Here is a 21844-nt window from a genome sequence, read left to right as displayed (position 1 = left end):
ATCCTGGGCAGTGAGGGAAGAAAAAACACGAATCTTCAGTTTATAGCCTTCTAATGGATTTGCTCTTCCTTGAAGAGAATGAGCCATTGGATGTTATCTGCCATGACATACTTGGGAGCCAAAAATTGTAAATGTGTAAAATGCAGGATCATTACTGCACGGTTACAGAGAAATACTACCTTTCATTTAGTTAGGACTATAAAGAAAGCACAGAGGTAAAGGTAATGACACTTACAATGTACCCAATTGATTGTATACTGAACCAAGAAAACCCTCAATGGCTTCCAATGGTCACTTCTTAGCCCCTGTTTCCCCTCCCATCAGAGAAGAATCTTAGACTCTTCCATTGAGAACAGAGGACAGGTAGAGAATGAAAGTTAACAAGCCTACCCTAATTTGCATGCTCTCAAAATTCATATTAACACTGGATTTTATTGAAATTCCTTCTTGTTCTGAAAAGGAATGAGAAAAGGATAGGTAGAGGTTTGTGGCATTATCCAGCAGAAGTTTCTCCACAGAGAATCATGGCGGTGGTGGGGATAAGGTTCCCCTCTAGCAGCAGCAAAACTAGCCAGAGAAATGCCCAACACCTCCGGAGGCCCCAGGATACCTTCTCTATAAGTGTGTTTGAACGACAGGCCAAATACATGCCAGGAAAGGAAATTCAGCATGTTTTATCAAGCCCTTACAGCACACCAAGCCCTTGGCCACGTACTGGAAATGCAGAGATGAATTCACATTCAAGGTGACCCAGGAAAGTTACAGCCTAGGATAAGACCCCATCACTACCACCGTTATGAGCCTTCAAGAGTTTGATAGCATGAATACTCAACTATTTGGGGGGATAAATGGCGAATGTCTCTTCCTGTAGTAATTTCCTCCTGACCCAAGTATATTCCAGGCACTATGCTCAGTTCTGGGGAGCCAGCAGAGAAGGAAACGGAGTCCTTATGGAGCTTACATTCCACCATCATGACAACTCAGCTTCTGGAGATCACCCTAAGGCTGGCTCTACTCCACTAGAGAAAACTCTAGTTGACTTATTAGGTCCCTTCTACTCTATACTTCCTCTTTAATTCTCTTGGCCTCTTTGATTTTTACCAAATATTCTCCAATATTCGAGGTGCAGCCAGATTCCTGCTGGTAATGCTAGACGCACCATCAGTACCCCTCCTCCAAGGTGCCCTCCCTGACCCCTTAGCAGGCTGGGCTCAGTGGTCTGCGCTGTGCCATGGGCACAGTGAGTGGGCTTCTATCAACAATTGAACGTCACTCTATGTTTTCTGAGGGCAGGTGCAGTTTCTCATTCCACTTTATACCCCCCAGCACCAATCACATTGCCTGGCACAGTAAACACTCAAAACATACCTGTCATACTAAACAGTCCCTCCAACCAAAATAATCTCAAGTGCCCCAGTTTAGGAAGCCTCAAATCTCAAAATTCGAAAAACAAATTAAGGATAAAACTCAACGTAAGCACAAGGCTGGAGACTGCGGGTCCTGTCCGGCAGTGCCTTCTTGACTTGCAGACCACCCTGGGGGAAGGCATGGAATTCGGGGCGAGGCGGGCGGTTACATACCTAACATTATTTGATTTGATGCCAGGAGCTTCATCAAACCTGCAGCGTGGTATAAATGAACACCCACACAGAGAGGTGTTCAGGCAAGCGTGCTGAGTCCACCGGCTCCGAGGCCAGGGCTGGGGTACGTGAGTCGCCGGCAGGGGGCGCGCGCGAGCCTCTGGGCGGCGCAGGCGGGGCGGTTACTAGGCCGGGAGGGGCGCTGGGGGTAATTTTTGGTTGGTTGCCTCAGGGTGCCGACCGCCCAAGCCCCTTTTAAACTTCGTCTCTCCAGCGCCCTCCCTTTTCCGACGCGGTGTGCGACTTGGTGAGTGTCTTCGGACCGGCCCGACGCCGGAACCGGCCACGTGGTCTGGGGTCTCTCTCTGGGTCCCTGTGCCCGCCTCGCCCGGGCGTCCAGGACGCGGGTTCGGCCTCAGCTTGGCGCCCCCTCGGGAGAGGCCCCCGATCCCGGAGAAGGAGCCCCCGTGAGGGCTCCTCTGGGGTGAGGACGTCTTCGTGGAGTCGGGGACCCTTACTTCCTGGGAAGCACCCTTGTGGCGCCTTCCCCTGGCCCCCAGCCTACCGCGCCCCCGGTCCCCTCATCTCTGGTGCCTGTGGCCTCGATGCTCAAGGGCTCCAAGCCACTGGGAGTTTCAAGTGCCCTTTTCAAAGAAAAAATAACTTTTGGAGAATGCAGCTGCGGGGCGGAAGGCGCCCAACCGGGTCGGAGTCGGTGCTCTTGGCTCGCTCCGGGCTCCCGCCTGCCTAGTGTTACCATGACCCCGACGTAACCAGTTTGGAAAATGAGCCAGATCGTGGATCTGAGCGCTTTAACTTTGCGTGCGGAGCAGCTTAATTAGTGTGCTAGCAACAAACGGCGGCAATTGCTCTCTGACAGCCACTCCCCACAAATGCCTTTCAGTTGCCACTTTGCAGGGTGGTTTGGCTTTTTGAAAGGTCTGGGGTTCGTCTTGCGGGGGCTGATAACTGCTGTGAGTCCTGCCTGCAGTTTTCTGCCCCAGATTCACCTTTCCTGGAGCGACCAGTACCGTATGCAGCGCAGGACCCTCTTCCAACATTTTCAGGGTGCGAAGCCCGTCATGGTTTTCTGTCCCGGGAAAAAATGAACCATTGGGATTCTGATTTGTGTCCACCAAGACGCTGGCACCCATGCTATAGAAACGGTTGTTCTCCGGATTTAGTAAACTTTGTAAAGATCTAAATTTAGAGTTGAGTGAATGAAGGAATCTTTGTAGATATCCTGAGTATCACTTAGTAATCTCTTGAAATGTGAGGCTTCTGGGGGTTACATGTTGGCCCGTAGAGTTATGAAAGACCTTTTTACCTATTAGGAAATAACTGATATTACTGACCAGGAAACTGAATGGGACATCCCATTTTATCGTGCTTTTAAAGGGGCGGGGGGAGCAAGCTGTGCTGTAGGCATCCCTTTTCCAGCCGTATCTATTACCCCAGAGCACAGGGACAGATTTCCCTGTCCTGAGTCCCTCAGTCTGGTGACTAGCACTGCAACACGGGGAAATGTAATGGTCAGGCTTTGGTTTACAATTGCTTTATGTGGTGGGGGGTTCCTCTTGAGCCAAACTGTTTCAACAGTTCCATGTGAGAGAGAAACACGGGCTGAGGGAGCCAGGCACCATGACGAGGAAACAGCAGCTTGAGCCAGTGTCTATTTAAGGGTAGTGGAAACTGAGCAAGTGCCGAGAACTGTTCTCAACTTGCTGGGCTCTGTCTGCTTCTGCGTGGTCAACAAGTTTCAGGCTTCCTTTGGTTTTTAAATCTGTTTAGAGCTTGTTTTAGTGTTTCCTAGGTACAAACTGTTGCCAGTAACATTTCAGGTTTTGTTTTGTTTTGTTTTTCTAAAATTGATACTGTTCCATGCTAATATAAGGGTCAAGTTGGACATGTCGTGGGTGCTGACATTATATTACATAGAATTCCAGATGATAGGAACTTAATTCACTGTTCTATTTTACTCCTGGCTGGAAATTACCAAGGAGATTTCCCAAGTGTGAGGAAATTTGGAGAAAGCCTTTATATGGGAATTCTATTCAAAGGTAGCTTTTTAGTCTTCGAGGTAACTAGTAGGTAACCACAATAAAAGATGCTCTTTACATAACAAACAAACAAAAAAACCCAAATCATAAAGAGTTCATTGATATTCTTAACGTTGTTCTTCTCACTTTTCTATCAGGCACAGTCCAGTTCAAGATGCTGATGAACTTCAGGTATGGACCAAATGGAGATAATTTGTTATTAAATAGCTGAATCGAATTCTTGGCCAAGGATGAGAACTCTTAATCTGATTGGATATGCTTCTCTGATGGGTTAAAGGATTTACCTGAGGCCAACTTCATAGGAATTAGTTACCTGCAGTCACATCCCTCCTCCCTTTAGAAAGTATGTCTTAGATATGAAGGGGGGAAAGCCTGTAATAAATAGGCAGTACTTTATTATGCCAAGAAAAGGTTATTTTTAATGGATTTTTAAGTAATTGGCATTTAATCTTTCAAAGTATCTTTCCCTATGGTGACCATTTTGAGCTTTTAGTAAGATAGGGTTTGAGTTAAAAATTCACTTTTATATGAGAACATTACTAAGTCTGAGTTGACAATGCATAGTATGTTGGGGAATTCTATTAACTTACCTGCTGCACAGCTTTTGTAAACATGGTCTAGAAACCACTGTTTATTTTCTTAATAGCACATCTTATTTCATAATTGCCGATCTAACTACCTGTTGTGATACTTCTTTTACAGGTCTGGTGCTCGAAAGACAATCATGGTGTTTGAAAGAAGCTTTTCAAGTAGATACAGTGTATTTGAACATATGGTGATTGAATAGAGGCTTTTGCTCTCTTTGTCCCTTTCATGGTAGTAGCAGGGGTGAATTTTGAGAAGGTGCCAAATATCTGTAAGAACATATATCTACCAGCACCATAGAGAATTTTGTAGAATTCTGTTCTATTATTTAGCCTTTCTGCCAACCAGCCCTAGCCTGAAGTTTGACATAGTAACTAGACTATTCTACAACTGTCTTAACAACACTGTCACTTGTGCCTTAATTTGCAAAGATTATTTTTAAATCCTATTCCTTTGACTGCCCTAAAGATACATTTCAAAGCATCCTTTTAAAAATACAGTTTCAGGGGTGCCTAGGTGGCTCTCTCAGTTAAGCATCCAACTTCAGCTCAGGTCATGATCTCATAGTTCGTGGGTTCGAGCCCCACGTTGGGTTCTGTGCTGACAGCTCAGAGCCTGGAGCCTGCTTCAGATTCTGTCTCTCCCTCTCTGTCTGCACCTCCCCCACTCACACTGTCTCAAAAATCAATAAATGTTTAAAAAAGTTTTTTTTAATAAATAAAAATAATTTTATATGCATACAAATTTTTCCATAATACATTATTTCAGCGATTAAATTTGATCCTTTTGACAGAAAACAGATTAATGGCTTAGTAACGATCAGCAAGGGTAGGTTGCAAAGGGGCATGAGTGAGTTTTGAAGAAGTGTTTTATATCTTTTTTTAAAACATTTATTTTTGAGAGAGAGACAGAGTGTGAGGGGGGAGGGGCACAGAGTGAGAGAGACACAGAATCCCAAGCAGGCTCCATGCTCTGAGCTGTCAGCACAGAGCCCAATGCGGGGCTCGAACCCACAAACATTGAGATCATGATCTCACCTGAAGTCGGACACTTAACCAACTGAGCCCCGGAAGTGTTTTATATCTTAATTATGGTGGCACTCGCATTTGTCAAATTTCAGGGGTGTGTTTTGCTAAATGTAAACTACACTTCAATAAATGTGATTTTTAAAACTTAACTTTTCTGGCATCTTAATGACATTTCCAGTGAAATCTACGAAAAGATGGTCTTGGGTCAGCACCTGAATGAGTTAGGGAGGTGTTAAAAGTGGCAAAAACATCAAAACATTTTGGGGTGTAAGTCACATAAGTGACTTGTGCACACAATATAATACCTGAGAAAATCAAAAGGTATATGTTGGTTCGCCTGTCAAGGATATAGAATTTCTCCTTATGGATATTCCAGACAACAACACATTCCTTGTCTTAACAGCTGCATTTTCAGTCTCACTGAGTCTGGCATGGCACTTTGCCTTCAGTCTCTGGACTGTTCATTCTTAGTGGCCCACATGGAGTGTGGAAATTGCTACCCTGTATTTGCCCTGTAACCTGCTCGGCACCATTTCAGGTTCCTGATAGCCTTGCTTTCCACACTGGCAATTTCCCATTCCAAGAAAATTTAGAATGGCCTTGACTGATAAATGACTAGCCAAGGGATTTGGGAAATGAAGTGAGGTTCTAGCTGCTAAGTTATTGGGCTTGGGTTGGTCTCAAAGCTTAATGCCTAAGTCATGCGGTTTACTCCTGAAAAAAACCAGTCTGAGCTCTCCCTTTTTCTCTGGGGATGTTCAAGGACGCTTTTGAAAGGAAGGATGGGCCGGGTTATTGGTTGTGAGTCATTGTTCTTTACTGTAGGTAATAATGAGGAGGTGTAATCTCAGAGCCTGTTGCGCCCTGCCCTGAGACCACGTGTACTTCTGACAGCTGTTGCTGTGATGTGTTGCCTGCAGGAAGAGCCAGCAATGCTCTTCAGATGCCAGGCTTGAGAACATTCCCTGCTCTGTCTCCCCCAAACCCCCTCCATGATGACAACACAGTTGCCCAATACCTTGGCTAAATGAGTCTAGTAAAACCCAAAGAAGATGGGCTGAGGAGCTGGAGCCTACCCCACAGTCCTGCAGAGTCACCTTGCCCTCCTTGGCACAGCACACACCTGCGTGTTGAGCACAGCTAAGACGGGCCGAGGCCAATAGGACCGTTCTTCCAGCCAGTTTGTGCTCAAGTGCTCTGAGAAGTGAAGCAAGTCTGGAGTTGAATGAAATGTTTTCAAAGAGGGCTTATTAACTCCAAGGGAGGAGGCTGGGCTTGAAGAGAATCTTTCCTTATGACTACAAAAGAAGATGAGATTGAAATATAACTTTATGCCAATCGTTATGCTTTCACTGAAAATGCAGTATCTTAAGAACTCCAGTCGCTATCCTCAGATATTACTTGCCCAATATCACAGTTACTCTGTTGTTCTTGTTGGTTCAGGTAGGTAGGGCCCCATAATTTGATTTCAAGAATGGGTTTATCCCATTTTTGACCTAGACACTCTATAGTGTTACTACAAGTAATTTTGGGTTCTTAAAAAAAAAAAAACAACTGTTTGTAGTTCAAGTGAGTGTTCCAAACTCAAGTACTTTTGAGGTTTCCGAAACCTGAGATATTTTCACAATTCGGCAAATATTTATTGTGTTTCTCTTGTGTGTTGGTTAAGCCCTGTGAAAGATGATTCCTGTTTTATGGTGCTTTCATGGTATGACTTAGCCACATCGCTATGTCAGATGAAGCCAGTTAGAATGTGCCCCCGTTAACTTCTGTTAGAAGGAAAAATTTCACTTAGTATCTGAGTCAATAGCTGAAAGATTCAATTGTTGGGACAAGCTATGAAGAGATGATTATATCTATTTTTACCCGCCCCCCCCCCCCCATCACTACCACATTCCCTGAATGTTAGGGTGGTTTCTAAATAAACAGCAAACAATACAATAATTAGAAAAAGGGATAAAAGCTCAGCAGGAAGAGGAGGATTATAAAGCCAAGCCATTAGACCTCCTGCATTAGTCTCCTGCCAGCTTGGCTCTGAGCCTCCTAGGAGCTGGAGAAAAGAGCCAGTTGGCAAATTTGTTATTTGGCACTTAAATATAAATTTAAAATGGAAAAGGAGGAGGGAGTGGGGTCATTTGCATTCTAGGCTCCCTGGAACCTGGAACCTAAACCTAAAAAACCTAATGCTTTTTCCCCCTCATGATCTCAAGTATCTTGAACAAAGTAGAACAGAAAAGGTGTCTGCATGACTAAACAAGGATACAGAGATGGTAGAGACTGATGGATCTGAGTTGTGAGGTCAGTCGGCCAGTGACCCCAGCTCCTTGCCAAGCCAAAGGGATAACACCTCTTCAGAGAAAAGCCATGTTGAGATTGTGTAAACAGCCAGATATGTATTTGAAAGGCTTATTTTTATTTTGCACTCATAAAGTTTCCCTTTCCAAAATTTACTGCGTATTCGTGAACTGAAAAGTCCTGATTTAGATACATTGTTATAAAATTGTGATTTATTCCAATAGGGGACTATGCAACCATTGACTAGAGGGCCCCCTAGTGGAGTTTATCTGTATTGTGAGGGGCTAATTTCTTGAGGTACTCCCCACCATCGCCATCTGCATTTCCAGAAGGACAGCTCCACATCAATCTGTTTCAGAGTTAAAGAGACTAAATCCAGTCAAATCAGGCTGATGGACGTCACAATGATTTGTTTCTGGGAGCAGAGCAGAATGGTGCAGTTAATGGATCAGAGCCTCATACCATCGGTTTCCCGGTTGAACAAATGCCCTGGCATGTTACCCCCACTCTTTAAGGCAGAGTAAAGCACACTGTATTATTTATAGACCTTCTGTGCTGGAGAAATATGTGGAACTTTGGGAATCATCATAGAGTCCAAACTGCAGTCTAATACAGTAGGCACTGGCCACATGTCACTACCGAGTACTTGAAACATGACTACTCCAAACTCACATGCACTGAGGTCTAAAAAACATCAGCTTTGGGAGAATTCACATTAAAAAAAGAATGTAAAATATCTCAATTTTATATTGACTATAAATGATATTTTGGATGCTGGGTTAAAGGAACTGTATTATGAAAATTACATAAATGCTATTTGCATTATATTTCTGTTTCTTAAACATGAATCAAAACATTCATGGGAACCACAGGGATAGTGGTTCCACAATCCAATAGAGAGAAGGATGTTGCCATCCTATTACAGGACCTGGCGGAAAAGCAAGAGCAAAATTACCACTTACAACACAGAACTGACAATAGGTAGGCAGCTATTCTTTCCAGGGTGCAGGAGGAGGGAGCCAGTGCCACTTACCAGACTTGACGTCAATTCTACCCTCAGGCTGCTAGCACTTCTGGGGATTGTAAATAAAAGGCTTCAGGATGTATTTATTAAATACTTTTGTTCTAAGACTATGGGCAAGTACTTGTGTGTTCATTAGAATCATCCAGGGACTTGGTGTGCTACAGGTCCACAAAATAAAACTTCCTTAATGAAGAATCCATATGAAGGACATATGGATTTCTAGGTCCATATGTTTCTGGTTTCTTGACCTACTTAGTTTGGGGCTTGTGTGTGTGTGTGTGTGTGTGTGTGTGTGCACGCACGCGCTTGTATCTTTCACTTTTAATGGAAGAGTCAAGACTGGGCGGGGGAGGTGACATCATAACTATTACCAGAACTTTACATAAAGTACAGTTTTTAAAAACTACTTTAGGTTTAGCAAAATGTTCCACAAAATTCTCCCCTTCCCTCATTTCACTTAGGTCTAAAAAGCAGATCTGTGTGTAAAATCCCCTTTCGTAGTTTCCTTACTGGTAACAATGACTTTTTATCATTTGTCTCTTAACAATAGGTGGATTCTTCCCTTGAGACATTACTCTTAAGCAGTGATTCTGCTGTCAAGCACTGAGCCCGCTTTGGATCCTCTGTCTCCCCCCTCTCTCTCTGCCTCTTCCCCGCTGGTTCTCCATCTCTATCTCAAAATAAACAAATAAGCTTAAAAAGGGGTGGGGGGGGCACCTGGGTGGCTCAGTCAGTTATCCGACTTTAGCTCAGGTCATGATCTCACAGTTTGTGAGTTCGAGCCCCACATCAGGCATTGTGCTGACAGCTCAGAGCCTGGACCCCGCTTGGGATTCTGTGTCTCCCTCTTTTTCTGCCCCTCCCCCACTCACACCCTGTCTCTCTCTCAAAAATAAATAAACATTAAAAAAATTAAAAAAAAAAGGAGTGATTCTTTAGAGGAGATGGGATGGGGAAAGACATTTTCCCCCTCCTTTGTATTGGGATGGAGACCTTTGTATTGTCTGAAGACACTTTTGACTCTCACAATTGTGTGGGTGAGGGGTGCTCCTGGGATCTTGTGAGCAGAGGCCAGAGATGCTGCAAAATATCCTATAATGTGCAGGACAGACCCCAAAGGACTGTCTGCACCAGAATGTCAATAGTGCAGAGGCCAAGAAACCCTGTCTTAGAAAATGTCATTCCCGGGGTGGCTCAGTCAGTTGAGCATCTGACTCTTGATTTCAGCTCAGGTCATGATCTCAGAGTTGGTGAGTTCAAGCCACATCAGGCTCTGCGCTGACAGTGCGGAGCCTGCTTGGGATTCTCTTCCCCTTCTCTCACTGTGCCCCTCCCCTGCTCCCATCCCCCTCCCCCCTAGCTCTCAAAATAAACTTTAAAAAAAAGAAAAGAACGTGTCATTCCCAACAATACCAGCCTGCTTAGGTGCTACTGAGTGTGCTACAGGCCAGACCCCACACGCACAAAGCTTCTCAGATAGACATACAGGCCTGTAGAGGCTTATTTGCCAGCTTCCTTGTTTTCACTTCTAGGTGAACTTGTATGTTACAACACTTACAAAACAGCAATTCAGTGTTATTTTAAGCATATATATATATATATATATATATATATATATATATATATATAATATATATATATATATATAATTTCTCTTTTCTTTTAAGCTTCTCAAAAGCTAGTTTTACTGTTGATTGTAAGCAGCCAGAAATTCAAAATTTGCTCATCACAAATTTGTGCTTTTCTTAGCCAGAGTTGGCCGAACCGGAAGTCTTAGCTTGCTCACTGAGGCCGAACCTGCCCAAGTCTGCTGCGGTACCATCAGATCCCTAGTTTGGATCCCTAGTTAGATTGTTACAATGATCTACTTCTTCAATAAATAGCTTCAGGCCTCATGAGGAGCCCCTACCACATCAAAGAACATTCTCAATCCACCTGTAAAACAAAAAACCCCTATTAGGGGCACCTGGGTAGCTCACTCAGTTAAGTGTCTGACTTCAGCTCAGGTCGTGATCTCACGGTTCATGGGTTCAAGCCCTGCATCCAGCTCTGTGCAGACAGCTCGGAGCCTGGAGCCTGCTTCGGATTCTGTCTCCCTGTCTCTGCTCCTCCCCCATTCATGCTCTGTCTCTGTCTCAAAAATAAACAAACTTTTAAAAAAAATTTTTAAATAAAACCCCATATCCAAGGAATTGAGACCAAACATGCTCCACTCTCTCTAGTTCTAAGATTGTCCAAAAGACTTTGACTAATTTTAGACCCCAAAGAACAATACAAACCTGGGAACACTGAGTTGCTCTGTTGGCAAAAGTAAAACAAGCCCCTCCCAGCTGTCTGGAGTGGAATCTCGGTTCATTTAACAGGCACGCGGTGAGTCAGACCCATTTCCAACTACCCATCGCTGCAAAGGTGCATTTGATGCGGGTGCTCTCCGATGGGGCAGTAGAACAAGGCAGGTCCCCGGCAGCAAGGCGGGGACATCACTGCAAACGCTCAGAATGAGACCGGGCCAGAGCTCTGAGCACTCAGAGGTGCTGCCTACCTGTCAGACTGAAGTGCCCTTCTTCGCTGTCTTCTGAGAATAGCCATTTGTAACGTTATACTTCCTCCCATAAAAAAAAAAGTACAGCACGTGCCCCATGGTTACAAATAGCAACCCCAGTGTGCCAAACCAGCTGAGGCCGTGGGGCCAATACGACAGGGACAAAGTGAATGGTGTCCATGAGGTAGTTCAGGGAGCACTGCCCACCATTCACAGCCCCTCGCTCTGCTTCTGGAATGTTCTCCTGGAGAAGTTGGGTCACAGTGAGGTCAAAGGACCAGAGACCTACAGGGAAGCAGTGTTGGGGGAGAGTAAGTGTAAACAGGTATCAGAGACCGCGGACAGAATTTCAGCTCTGACACTGAATGGCATTGTCTTGTGGATAAATGAAGCTTTCTGTGGCTCTATTTCCTCATCTGTGAAATGGGAACGTTTAGAGCACTGTCTCACTGGAGGATTATATGAAACGGTGTTATGAAGTGTGTAGCATCATGCCTGGCCATTTCTGCATGTTACTGTCATAATTTGTGGTGTTGTAAGTATTTTTTTAAATCACCATCACCACATCATCACTACCTAGCAATATAATTTCATGTGGGGTGTATTTACTGATGCCTCCATTCCAAAAATGGTTAGGACAGAGAGCAACATCTTCACCTTCCAACCTAGTTCCAATTCCAGACTTTCCCTCATTGCTCCTGGTTTAGCACAGCAAGGATTAGCCTCCTCTCTCCTCGTATCCCCACTTTCAACCACACTTTTAACCACTGCTGTCTGTGAGTGACGACGCTAGGGGTTCTCACCCCTGCCTGCACGGGCACTGTCACAGCTGCTGTCTGTCTGGTAGGTCTTCCACTCAGCTGGCCTTCTAGATTCTCCAGAGATCCAGCCTTGACTCTATAGAGGCCTCCTGGTTGCCCCTGCCCTGATTCCTGGACTTAGCTCTGAACTCAAGAATTATTTGGATTGAATATGCTTGTGTTCTTCAGTACCTGCCTTTGCAAAGCCCTGGCCAGACCTTCTGTCCTCCTGCACTGCCCTTGCCATCCTGCTGTGGCCACCACCTGGCTGTGGCCAGCCCCCCCAGCCTCAAGGATACACTGACCACCCAGCATGGCCTCTCAGTCTCTGGGGGTGTAGAAGGCCAAAGGCCTTGCCCTGCCCTAGACTCTGACCTAGAACTTACCAGTCAAATCCCCAGCCCCAGCCCTTAGCAAGCAGTGCTTACAGAGGTAGAAAACATTTGTAAAATGCCCCGGTGGTACAATGGGAAGCGCCCACAGAAGTGAGAGCTAATTATGCACTGACAGAATTATTTCTACAGTGAAGGCATAAAGAGTTACAGTTCCTAGATTTTAAAAAGCAAAGTGACTTTTGGGCAATGTGCCCAGTCTTGTTGCAGCCAGAGTTCTGTAACTTAGTTTCCATCAGAATGGAAACAAGTATTTACTGAACAAATGCCTCGGATGAACCTGGCCTGGGGATACCCAGTCGAATGCCAAGGCAGTCCACAGGCCACCCGTCCTGGTGAGAGAACCAGTCACCACAGAGACCTGACCGTGCTGACCATGCCAACCCACACACAAGAAAGGTATACTTTTGGGCACTGGTGCTTTTCACGTGTGCAGTTTCAACAGCACACAACCCCAAGGTCATTTGTGATTCTGCTAGGAATGAATGTCAAGGGCACCTGTGGGCAGTGAGTGTGCAGGAACCACACAGCATCCATTTCACTCAGCATTGTGGTTCCGTCTCGTGGCCCAGCCCACACCCACCCTTACACAGCAATGCTTGTGAAAGCACCAGAATTACAGCCAAAATAGAGTAATGATGACGACTGAAGATGAGACCTCATATTCATTCTAATAAGTAGCTCCTATGCTTGTCACCTCCCTGACAGGTAGGCACTCTCATTACCACCCTGTCTGATGGAGAAGGAAATGGTGACACAGGGAACGTAGGTGACTTCCAACATCATCAGGCAGGCTGGCTTCAAGTCCTAAACTGTCTCCTTCACGAGTGTCAAGAGTGTTCTGTGTCTCTGGAATCCTCATCAAGGATTAGCAAAAAACAACTGCTATTGTGAGGGTGTCTGGGTGGCTCTGTTGGTTGGGTATCTGACTTCAGATCAAGTCACGATCTCACGGTTCGTGAGTTGAAGCTCCGCGTTGGCCTCTTTGCTGACAGCTCCGAACCTGGAGCCTGCTTCAGATTCTGTGTGTGTGTGTCTCTCTCTCTCTGCTCCTCCCCCACTCACACTCTGTCTCTTTCTCTCGAAAATAAACATTAAAGAATTAAAAAAAAAAAGAACCACTATTGCAGTAGAGAAAAGCCGGAAGCTTCTGTCATGCTGCCTCTCTAGATTACAGGCATTTCTGATTATATTTCACATTCTCCAAATGTGATCATTTCCTTTGATTCAGGAAGAGTCAAGTGGACTTCACTCCACCACCCCCCTTCGAACTAGTTTATTTTCACAATGTGAATTGCCTAAATCTTAAATGGCCAATCTGCTTTCAGTAGTTCATGCAATTAAAGGCTAAAAGTGCAAGCCAAATGCCCTACTAAAAAAAATAATAATCTACTTGTCAGGTACTTCACTTAAAATATCTTTTTAAAAAAATTTTTTAATGTTTATTTTTGAGACAGAGAGAGACAGTGTGAGGAGGGGAGGGGCAGAGAGAGAGGGAGACACAGAATCTGAAGCAGGCTCCAGGCTCTGAGCTATCAGCACAGAGCCTAACATGGGCTTGAACCCACGAACCGTGAGATCATGACCTGAGCCAAAGTCAGACAGTTAACTTGACTGAGCTGCTCAGGCACTGTCCCCCTTAAAATATTTTAGAGGTTAGGTAAACTCCAGATGAATGAACAGATTTCTAATCACTCATTTAGAATTAGGAACACAATTTCTTTCTCACACACATATTTTACATCAGAGGAATGAGGTTCCCAGGCTAGCCCATGGTTCTATAATCTCTTGAATCCGATCTACAAAAACCTCATTTCCCCTCTCCCAGTGTTCCAAAGCTTCTGTGGACCAAGGGTTTCTGGGTCTCCCTGGCAAAAATAATGCAAATATCCCCCAGCCCCATGCTCTCACTCCACTGTGGCTCCAGAGGTGAGAAGGTAAAGCTCTGAGTCCCTAGAGGTCAGGGACCTTACCGAAACCTAGGACCTAGAGTTAGCAGATGAGGTTTGTTGAATGAATGAAGAAGATAGATTTGGTTTTCGATCCACACCTTCCACCACCCACTACCACACGTTCCACTCCTTGCATTTCTGACCTGCTTGAGGAATCCACTGTTTCTGGGCTGCAACCTCAGGGAGGGGCTTTGAAGGTGATGACTCTGGATTTGGGGGATAGAACAAGGCTTGGGTGGAAACAGGGATCCCATGTCTAAGAGCAAGGCCCAGATTCTGCCCAGGCTGGGAATCTGCAGGTCTAATCGCTGGGTCTAAACACCTTATGCTGTTAAGCTGTTTCCATTGCCATCACTGCTGATCCCAACATGTCACTGATGGAGTCACCATGCATCAACTGATCAAACTTTAATAAAAATTTAGGGGTGCCTGGGAGGCTTAGTCGGTTGAGTGTCCAACTATGGCTCAGGTCAAGATCTCGCAGTTCGTGAGTTAGAGCCCCACATCGGGCTCTGTGCTGACAGCTCAGACCCTGGACCCTGCTTCGGATTCTGTGTCTCCCTCTCTGCCTCTTCCCCGCTCAGGTCTCTCTCTGTCTCTCAAAAATGAATAAACATTAAAAAAATTTTTTTTTAATCTAAACACCCTTACCAAATTAGGTAAGTTCTCACTGCCACATATGAACGGCATGTGGTTGGTGGCAAAGTTCCAAGACCAGCTTCTTAGAGCAGGCAAGCTTGTAGAGCCTCAAAGTTAGGCACCTTGTCCTGGGAAAGGATTCCCCTCCACTCCCCTAGGCAGCTAAGGAAGGTTTGAACTCCACCAAGCTGCCCTCTTTCCCGTCCCTCCACCCCAGCTCCATGGAGAAGGATCCAGATCAAAATCCTCCTTTCATGTAGATGCCATCTGTAGCATTTATGTGCTTGACAGCTAGGAAATAGCTTTCACTTCCCCAAATTTCCATGTCTTCACATTTCAAAAAGCCTTTGTGCAACTGTACAACTGCCTGTCTGGTCTAGAGCACTCTTTCTTCTCCATGTCACCTGTCCAGCTTGTTCTTCAGGGATCTCTCAATTGTGCCTCCCTCTAGGAAGGCTTCTCTAACTCCAAAGACCAGGTTTGGTGTCCCTCCCAAATGTCCTCAATCTTTTGCCCTGCCCCCAACATGGCTCCTATCACTTCATATTGTTGACTGTAGTTAACTATTTACTCAATGGCCTCCCATCCAGAGTGTATGCTCCGTGGGGCTAAGACTTTGTCTGATGAAACCACGCTAGTATCTCCAGTGTCTTAGGACAGCTCTTTCCATGTAACATGTTCTAGGTGAATGAATGATAAAGACTTACAGTGCACAGTGGTGAAACCATCAAATGCCTCTAAGATTCCTCAACATCATCACAGTCTGCAGGATCCCATGTCACACATGACCCATCCTCACCGATTCTTGCCAGGATCATACCCTAGAGTAACGACATGGTGGAGATGTAAGACTCGGTGCTCCAGGTCCTGCCTGCCTTCAAACAGAAATGTGATTTGGTTCAATGGATGGAGGAGCAGTCCAGAAGGATAGGCTGGTTCATGTTTCTTCCAAAGAAATAAACATGTACCTCATCCTCTTTTAGCAACTCGTGGTTGGAAGAAGAATTCTGGCTTAGTGAAAGTGAGAAAACAGTCAGATCTAAAGGACTTCCGGTAGCAAAGACAAAGAAGACACAGTGTCGGACAGCCTACCTGGGGCGAGCTGGATGTGATTCCTGTGCTGATCAAGCCATAGTGCCCCTGAACCTGCTGAAGAGCATTGTGCCCGGCAGGCCGGATAAAGCTGAAAGGGCCCTGAGGATGCTAAGCAGGGAGTCTCCAATCCCTTGGGTGTAGACATAGCCGGTGGTGATGCAGTTGAATCCCAGCACCGTCATGTGGAGGAAGCCCAAGCCCAAGCCAGCCAAGAAGACAGTCCGCCTGCAGTATGCGTCCCATCCCTCCTGGCACATGCACAGCAGCCTTCGTGCATTTTGGAGGCAGAGAGGAAAGCCGGTAGTTGAGGCCTGTTGTCCTGCAGGGGTAGACTCGTGGTCCTTCCGTGTTCCCAAAGTTTTGGGCTTGTTGATGAATCCATCAGTGATTTCCCAAGAGTCTTTTTTACCCAAAATAAAATCCAATAAGCTTTACATTGGTGCCCCGCCCAAATGCCCTCGGCCTGTCCCCAACCACATCCGCTTCCTTGTTGCACAATTCCTATGTGCAACAATGGCTTCCTATCCCAAGCACTCATGTCTTTCTAATGGAGAGTCTCTCTCCAGCCTCAGGAACACAAGGGCAGGCTGTAAGTGCCCAGACTTCATACCTCTGGGAACAATCCTCCACTAATAAATGACACCACTTGGAGAAACACACCAGTTTCCCTGGCCTTTGGTGGGACAATCCTGAGGTAAATCCTACACAGTGTGTCCCAGGACCCAAACAAGACTGAGCCCCAGTGGCAGTAACCTGTCCATCAACACATTCTTTATCAGCTCTCTTCCCTTCCCTGTCTCATTGCCCATCCCCCCTCCATGCTTCCTAGGGTCACCTTCCAAAAAGATTACTTTCCACCCTGAGTTCCTCCTCTCAATAATTGCTTTTGAAAGAACCCAAATCAAGACACACAGTGAAGTCAGGAAGGTGGCCACTGACAGGAGAGAAATTATAGCAAAGCATGAAAGACACATTTTCACATGCTTGAAACATGGTAATAAACTCTTAAAAACAGTGATGGATATTTTCTTTGGTTATTTTTCTGAAGAAACAAATACTTAGAAAAAGTGAATGATAATAGCTTTCAGTCTTCCAGGACGGAACAGGCAATGACTATAAGCAGATTGAAAAGACATTATCCTGAGAGGTGTTTAGCACAAATTAAGACAAGCTCTGAAAAAAAAAAAAAAAAAAAAAAAAAAGAAAAGAAAAGAAAAGAAACACAACAGAAGTCAAATAGGTCTGTGAAGGAAGGAGAGAGGGTCAGGCCAATCCATTCTAGCCCAGGAACTATGGGGAGGGGGAAGCTCTTGGTTATAGAAAAGAAATTATTGCCAGAGCAGCTTTGAAAAAAAAAAACTAATAATAATAATAACAATGATGAAAAACAGCTATCAACTTGTTTTACTAGATGCTAGGGAGTAAAACGGGGCTTTGCCTAGGCAATCTTTCTGTCACAGCATTCCTGCAATCAGTTCTGCTATTGTTATCCTTACTGTACAGATAGTGAGACAGCGAGTCTGAGTAGAATGACTCTGCATGGGTACACAGCTAAAAGTGACAGACGGAAAGATACTGTACTATTTATCTATTTGTGTATATCTATCTACCTCTATAAATACATATATTTTATTCAGGCAGTGAGATCTGGTGGGCTTCAATTGCAAAACAACTTGAGAGAAAAGGTGCAGAAAAAGAAGCGCAGAAAAAGAAACTGATGTCAGAAGTAAGGCCTGGTGTTATGACAGGCAAATGGGTAACACTGTCAGCAGGCAGGAGAGTTCTTATCTTGAGGTCATATTTATTGGCAGGTCTCCTTCCTCCCATCCTCACCCTAATGTTAGGGAATCTCTGATTGAAAAAACACTGCTGATAGCAGAGATGGTTCATTCATTATATTCTTTTGACCCAAAGACCAGTCCATACTCACTGAGATGGTTGTCTTTCAAACTTAGCATCTTTAAGGAAGATTATGAGTGAGAAAGGGAGAAGTAATTTGCCCCCAGGACCATGAAATAGGTTGTGCAGGTTGACTACCCCACAGTCCCATGGGAGTGCTACTCACATTGGAGTCTCTCTAAAAACAGCTCCTGGAATTGGGCAGTGTAAAACCTGTGTAACTGCACCTGACAGCCCCACCTGCCCCACCAATGAAATCAGCCATATGAACTATATGACCAAAGGCACAGTTGGAACCTTCTCATTTTTTCACTGTTTCTAGACACATTTGCAGACAGAATGTGGAGATTATAATCAGACATAAGCTCTGGAAAGAAGAAATGAAACACTGACATAAAGGAGAAAAAAAGAACGAGAGCTGTCTCTGAGTTTATATTACCTTGAATATTCACAGCCTCCTGTTGCCTTTTTTGGAAGCGCCCCTCTGCTTGTCGCTGGGTTTTTACAACCAAATGGGGAACTAGTTGATAAATCCTGGACCGAAATAGAAACTCCACAAGAAGTGAAAGCAAGTTCCATCCAAGAATGAAACCTCAATTGATCACATGAGATGCCCATGTCATCACCTGGCCCACGGACAGGAGAACAAATATATTGATGATCTGGTCCAGCCACCGGACCACTGCATTCATCCCTGTAAGTGAGGGGAAAGGAACATTGCGACTCAGTGGCGGAGTCCTTCCTCCTGGTGAACGTAACGTCGTGCATTTTTGCTAGATATGTCAGCCTTGCCCTGGGTGAACTGAGGTCAAAACAGAAAAGATCCCTTTCAGTCTAACAATGAATTCGCCATAGGATTTTCTTTCTTTTTTTTTTTTTTTTAATCATAGGATTTTCAACCTGAAAAAAAAAACCTTCAAGATCAGTCCTATTGAATTTGAACAGTTAATAGATGAATAAGCTGAGGACAAGGTTACTCAGAGCTAATTATTCCAACTCCTGTCTCCTGTCTTCTCTTTTCTATCACATCCTGCCATCTTAACCCCAACAATATTAACTAGTCGTAATGTTATTACGACAACATGCTAATGAGGAGAGGAGGATGAAGGACAGAATGACCAAAGCTTCTCAGTGCCAGGTGCCTAGTTCTAAGCCTTCTCCAGATATCCGGCTCGCGTAACCCTCACAACAACCCTAAGAGGTTGACAATAGCTGCCGTCCACAAATTAGGAAGTAGGGGCGCAAAGACGTGAGCTTATTTGCTCAGGGTCACAGAGAAGGTGAGTGGGGGAGCTGAGAGTCAAACCCAGGCAGTCTGACTCCAAAACTTACTCTCTTAACTATTCCACCACCACTGAAGAACATATTCGCGGGATTGCTTAAAAAATCATAGTGAACCTCGAGCCGCAATCTGCGTTTTACTTTAGATTTCTTTGAAATTAATTAACAGAGGCTAGGAAGATTTTCTCTTCCCCAGAGACAGAGGGCAATTTCAACACCATGTCACCTGGCTTTTACCCACATAGCCATTGTGTTTTAGGTGGTGTTATTGAAGCCACAGTACATCCACGAAAACATGATTTAAGGGGCTTCTACTCTTTGTAAGGAGTATATTTTAATAGACTTCTCCATGAGAGCTTCCTTTATCTTGGCTACCAATTCCAAACGTTTTTTAGCAGAGCGTACCAATCACACAAATAGAGGGTTGGACAAGATCTCCAGCTTTAAGTTGGCAATTTGAATATATCACAATGTGAATGATCCAAGTTTTATAAACGGAAGAAAAAACAAAGATGATGCCAGATTCTTCCATTTAGCTCCATTGTTGAAAAAAATTCTACCTCTCACTGTCAGTGATAAGTGGTAATCAACAGTCAGATTTGGGGATGAATTTTTCTGGGGGCGGGAGTAGAAGCTTATCACTGGCCAGAATTAAGAAAATTTTTAATTCACTTATTTTCCATGTCTAAAATTGCCACGGAACTTCTGTTATGTATTCTGAGGGGCTTCTCTCCTTCCTGAAAGTACAGTTTATATATCTTTTTGGTAATAACAATGTTATCCATTTCTTCCTGTGCACAGATATACTACTAAGTGCCTTACAAATCCTTTATCTCACAGAATTCTTCTCCAAACCGAGCAGGCAGGGGATGTGGGCATCAGGTCTATTTCTCCCATTCTACACATGAGGAAAGTAGAATCTGGAGAAGCTAAGTAAATGCAGCTGGTAAGAGCCATAGTTGGTTTTACCTGGACTCAAATCTAGGTCTGTTTGTCTCTAGATACATTTCTGTTAAGGGCTACTTACTGCCCCTCTCAGAGCCCTAACTGACTCATCAATTCTGTTCACTAAGCCAGGTCTATTTCTCAACTGATTAGAGGACCGTGATGCCCAGGGTGACCCAGCTCACCAGCCAGGTGGCCTCTGTTGTCACCTATGAGGCTCACAATCCAGGCCCTCTGAATGGTGATGGTCAGTGCTGTCCTGGCCAGGTGGCCAAGGCCACCATGGGTATCACAGCCGCATAGCAGGCCACCTACAGAAGGGTGGTAAAGGGAGTTTGGAATCAGCCCATTGTGATACACTCCACAGTTATTTATCTGACAGCTCAAGTACATCTACAATGAACATAAAGATCTTTGGGAGGGGGGCGCCTGGGTGGCTCTGTCAGTTAAGCGTCAGACTTCGGCTCAGGTCATGATCTCGCCGTCTGTGAGTTCGAGCCCCGCGTCGGGCTCTGTGCTGACAGCTCAGAGCCTGGAGCCTGTTTCGGATTCTGTATCTCCCTCTCTCTGACCCTCCCCTGTTCATGCTCTGTCTCTCCCTGTCTCAAAAATAAATAAAAAACGTTAAAAAAATTTTTAAAAAAATAGATCTTTGGGAGAAAGAAGTTCAATGTAGGTTTGAAGCCAAGTGTTATGTGTTGTTTCTACTCATTTTCTTCTTCCCATCTCCATTAGCACCAGATCTGATGCTAATTTGTACCCTGCAGACACAGACTCTGCTGTTCTATTGCCTTCATGTCTGTGGGATTTAGGCTCTGACTCACAAATTAGGGGTAAGGAGAACACTGACTAAAGATTAGCCAGATCCAAAACCAGTCAGCGGGGCCATACGGAGACGACTCACTGAAGGGTATTCAGGGCTCGTCTCTGACACTCACTCTTACTGCACAGCATGCACAGTGAGCTGGCCAGGCCAGACTTGCTCCTTCTCCCTTCTGTAGGAGAGCACAAACATCAGGACGACACAGCAGGCCATGAAAGAGGCATTCTGAGTGAAGAGCAAGGTGTGAGCAACTTGGTTTTAAGAGACAGGTTAGGGCTACCTCATCATTTAATGCAGAGTAACTACATTTGGCCAAATCTCTGGGCCAACCAGAGTCATTGTTTTCATCAGTAATCAAGGGTTTGAGTAGGAGGCAAAGAGCAGGCTGATATGCTCACTAAAGGCAAAGCCTTTGCAACCAAAGGAAAACAAAACAAAACAAACAACAAAACAAAACAAAAACTGAGCTCTATAAGTAAATGAAAACACACTTGGAGAGAAGAATTATATGAAAAGCAAGATACTAGATACATCAAAGAACATTTAAAAAAAAAGAACATAAAGTTTTTCTATTGATACATCATACTTTAATTTGTGACTGAAGTTATCAAAATGGCCAAAGGACCAACTTCAAATAAATTAACTTTTCCAACAGCATGGCTTCAGAGAATGCTTTCCAAGCCTCCTAGCCAGAATGGAAACAGTCATGTCCACTAGTAATCAAAAGAATAGGAAAAACTTTAAAAATCCTACATTCTTCCTCGGTAAAGGAGGGTTAAAGAGCTATTAGGGCCCAAAATTAAAAGTAAATCTACATTTGAATGACTAAGTCTCCAGATATTAAGTCCTAATTTAGATAGATTACTAGGTATGAAAGATACTTTTTACACATAGACACTGCCTT

The 21844-nt window shown here is 44.6% G+C and overlaps 2 long non-coding RNA genes and 1 other non-coding gene across 4 annotated transcripts in view; 2 read left to right on the top strand and 1 right to left on the bottom strand.

Moving 5' to 3' along the window:
• Positions 1 to 3095, bottom strand: part of LOC113604058 (uncharacterized) — a 29716-nt gene extending 26621 nt beyond the window's left edge. The window contains exon 1 of the long non-coding RNA XR_003425860.2: positions 1581 to 3095. This is a non-coding gene — a long non-coding RNA (uncharacterized LOC113604058). The remainder of the gene's footprint in view (positions 1 to 1580) is intronic.
• On the top strand, positions 1643 to 9262 carry LOC113604057 (uncharacterized). 2 transcript variants are annotated; one of them, XR_003425859.2, is made up of 4 exons: positions 1643 to 1887; positions 3778 to 3811; positions 4343 to 6696; positions 9123 to 9262. It is a non-coding gene; the product is annotated as an uncharacterized LOC113604057 (long non-coding RNA). The 2 variants fall into 2 exon arrangements; XR_008296805.1 differs by having other exon boundaries at positions 1643 to 3811.
• On the top strand, positions 3862 to 3933 carry LOC113604276 (small nucleolar RNA SNORD93). The gene has a single exon (XR_003426151.1). It is a non-coding gene; the product is annotated as a small nucleolar RNA SNORD93 (small nucleolar RNA).
• Positions 9263 to 21844: the final 12582 nt, after the last annotated feature.

This window comes from Acinonyx jubatus, chromosome A2 (genome assembly GCF_027475565.1).
Source record: "Acinonyx jubatus isolate Ajub_Pintada_27869175 chromosome A2, VMU_Ajub_asm_v1.0, whole genome shotgun sequence".
Taxonomy (NCBI): Eukaryota; Metazoa; Chordata; class Mammalia; order Carnivora; family Felidae; genus Acinonyx; species Acinonyx jubatus.
This window is presented reverse-complemented; position numbering and strand designations above follow the sequence as displayed.